Genomic DNA, 4212 nt, shown 5'->3' on the forward strand with positions numbered 1-4212 from the left:
CTACTCTACTAGTTCAAGAAACAATACAAGAACATACATAATAAACTATAATAGGTATAGTTTAAGGAACACTTACATCATTGTTTCTAAATTCAGAGGTACAATAGGAACAAACATATAAATTATAATAGGTATAGTTTATGGAACATACGTACTAATTTTACTAAGTTCAGGTTACACTACAGAAACAAACATATAAACTATAATAGGTATAGCTTATGAAACATACATACAATTATTCATTAAAAAGTGATTTTTATTTATTCTACATGTAACCATCAGTATAGCTTTGTGAGACACACTTCAAGTAATTTCCTAAGTACCAACCAAGCCCTTAAATTATAACCAGAGTCTCTTGGAGGGAGAGCGTGGCACTTGTGTATAGATCTATACGGGACTGACAATCCCGCACCTAAATTGTTAGCTACAGTTAGGCCGGCAGGCCTGGGTGACAACTGCCGTACCGAGTCCGACGCCTGAAGAACGTCGTTCTTAGGTCATCAACCATGGTCATACTAACTCACAATTTGGTATTGAACAATACGATTAGTGTATGAATACATAAACAACTTCAAATAGTTTTATTAAATAATAGAACTACAATACATTATTTTACATTACAGCTGGTGAAATCTGGGCACATACATTTACAGAGTTTTCATACAAGTACACTAAAGAATACTATTTTCCAATATATAAAAACTTACATTTAAGAGGAACATTCATTTTCACTTAGTTTTATTTAATAATAAGACTATGACACACTATTACCGAGTATCACATCACTTATACATTTTGGTCTTATGGTATTAAGATTACAATTCATTTACAACAGAAAATATAGGATTTTCTGGAAGAACATACTTACATTTTCCAAGAACAACAGACTGATTTCAAATACAAACATGCTTATGAACTCACCAATTTAAATGTTGATACACTTTCAAAATCACTTGTATTCTCTTGGAACCAGTAGACACGTAAACTTACAGGTTTTGAGAAGATGGAGCACTATGTAGTCACGTCTTATAGTTTTTGCTATACACTTTTGATGTCATACAAACTATGTTATGAACAAATGTAAAAACTATAATTTATCAATGTAATGGTTGTGTTTGCTTTAATTACTATTATACAATTGTTCTGATACTGTACATGACGTTTTCCGCCCCCGAACGTTTCCACCGTTCTGGTTTGGGGGTGTGACAGATTGGTATCAGAGCAATGTTTATAGTCAACTAAGTATATCAAACCATACAAGATATGTAGCTATAAACACAATGGGGCTGAAGCGCTCTGACTAAAAGTATACTTTTAAAATCTAAGTATTTTATAAGAAGTATACAAATATACATACATACATACCAGAAACAGTATCACAGTAAGAACTACACAAAAGTATTTAGATGTTGGATACTGCAGTTAAACCTAGACAGTTATGTAATCATTTCTGGGATAAATATAGCCTGATCAACTATATTTATTTGAGATACGACCAACATGTGTTTGTGAGTGATCGTGGTGTTGCAACAAGTATAAAACTTACCAACTCTATATAAAAGGGAAACTCTAGAACCAAACATGAAGTTAAAATACTATAGGATTATTTTATGACCCTATAACACTAGAACAAAAACATTTAGGTCTCTATAGTTATATATACTAATAGTCGAGAAGGGTATTCTTACTAGAATCAATCATGAGAAAACAAAGAACCCTTTCTAGTAGGTCTATAATTGCTAAGTGCATATGTAAGTGTTATATATAATTAAGATTTTATAGACTTAGAATTTGTGATCTAGCTTACTTCCTGTTCCTTGTTTGGTTGTGGACTTAGAATAGGATCACTTAGTCGAAGGTCTATTTGATATTAGTTATATATATAATTTGTATACAATATGTAATTATAGGAGGACCCAATATGAGTCACACTATACAAATTCACTAGCCATTGTTGCTATAAATTTCATAAATTTGAAACGGCGATTGTTTACTTATATTTAGTAGATTTCTATTGTAAATCACTGATAGGACACTATGAAAGTTAGGATAGGATGTGTTTAGAATAAAGATATATCTTGTTCAATATATCACCTGACTCTTGACCACTATAGAGGACTTATCGTCACTTCCTCTTAAATCATTTTAGAAAAAGATGCCGCCACATAGATCAAGAAGACGTGTAAACAACACACAATCAACTCCACCACCGCCACCACCTCCTCAGTATGATCCTGCTGTTTTCCAAGCAGCAGTAACAGCCGCTGTGGCAGCCGCCATGTCACAAATCAATGCAAGTGACACTAGTGGGGCGGGTAGTGGTGGCAATCCTTCTAATCACGGAGAAAGCCACAGACACCCGAGGGAGTGTTTATACAATGATTTCACGAACGCCAAACCTAGATATTTTGATGGCACTGGAGGTATCATTGCCCTCACATGCTGGTTCGAGAAAATAGAATCGATGTTTGAAATTTGTGCGTGCCCCGAAGCTAGCAAAGTCAAATTTGCAGCATGCACTTTCATGGACAGAGCCCTCTCTTGGTGGAACGGCTATGTCAAGTCATTGAATCTCCTGATAGCCAATACCATGAGCTGGGAAGACATAAAATTTTTGATGCTGGCATAATAATGCCCAAGAGGCGAGATACAAAAGCTAGAGCAAGAGCTCTGGGGTCTGACGATGAAGGACTCTGATATTGCTGCTTACACTACCAGATTCAGTGACCTGGTTATTCTGTGCTCCGGGATGGTCACCCCAGAGAGCAAAAAAGTGGAAAGGTACATCTGGGGACTATCTCCGCAGATCCAAGGGAGCGTGATAGCTGCAAATCCACTTACTTTCGATAGTGCCAAGCGTCTGGCACAAACACTAGTGGATCATGGAGTTCGTCAAGGCTGCATGTCAGTTGTTCCTGAGCAACCCAAAGAGAGAAGTAACAAAAAGAAGTTCTGGAACAAAATAAAGGGCCAATCTTCACAAGAGTCCTCTGAAATAGCAAACCGTGGCAGTCCACGCTGCTACTATTCCTGCTATTGTTCCTGTTGCACCAGCACCTCCCAGTCGTTATGCTGGAAACCTTCCAAAGTGTAACAGATGCAACTTCCATCACACGGGAGTTTGCAGAGAAATGCATTGCAAGAACTGCAACAGAAAGGGACACACCGCCTATTTTTGTAAGGCGCCAGCACAACCAACCACCCAGGCCCCCGGCTGAGGAGTTAGCCAGGCTTGTTATGGGTGTGGTGAAACAGGACACTACAAGAGAGATTGTCCGAAGATAAGGAATGATGGCGGTGTGGGAAGAGTACTATCGATAGGGCAGGAAGAAGCAATAGCAGATCCCATGGTGGTGACGGGTACGTTCCTTCTCGATAACTCTTATGCATGCATACTCTTTGATAGTGGTGCGAAGAGGAGTTTTGCTAGCCATAAGTTTAAACCTCTACTCAAACAAAAACCACAATTACTAAACGAAACATTCACCGTCGAGATTGAAAATGGGAATACAGAGAGCACTAATGACATATTCATAGGCTGTACCCTCACTGTAAACGACTATCCATTTCAAATCGACCTTATGTTGGTCTCAATAAAAAGCTTCGACGTTATCATCGGAATGGATTGGCTAAGTCCTCACCGTGCTGATATCCTATGTTTCGAAAAAGCCATTCATCTTAATCTGCTAAGTGGCGAAACCCTCGTTATCTATGACGACAAACCCGGTACAAACCTTCGCATCATCGCTTGCATCAAAGCCCAAAAATACCTACGCAAGGAGTACTAAGCATTCTTAGCACACGTAGTGAACGAGAAACATGAAGTAAAAGACATAGAGAGCATTCCTGAAGACTGTAATTTTCCCGAAATCTTTCCCGAAGATCTTCCAGGAGTTCGTCCTGAACGCCAAGTCGAGTTCCGAATCGACTTGATTCCAGGAGCTACCCCCGTAGCCAAATCCCCATATCGTCTAGCACCAGCAGAGATACATGAACTATCCAGCCAACTAAACGAACTGCTCAGCAAAGGATTCATTAAACTGAGCTTCTCACCCTGGGAAGCACTGTGCCTGTTCGTGAAGAAGAAGGATGGATCGTTCCGCATATGCATAGATTACCGCGAACTAAACAAGCTTACCATTAAGAACCGATACCCTCTACCACGAATAGACGACCTCTTCGATCAACTCCAAGGAGCAACCTACTTTTCAA

The sequence above is a fragment of the Lactuca virosa genome, chromosome 8 (genome assembly GCF_052849685.1).
Source record: "Lactuca virosa cultivar CGN04683 chromosome 8, Lactuca_virosa_CGN04683_v6, whole genome shotgun sequence".
NCBI classification, from domain to species: Eukaryota; Viridiplantae; Streptophyta; class Magnoliopsida; order Asterales; family Asteraceae; genus Lactuca; species Lactuca virosa.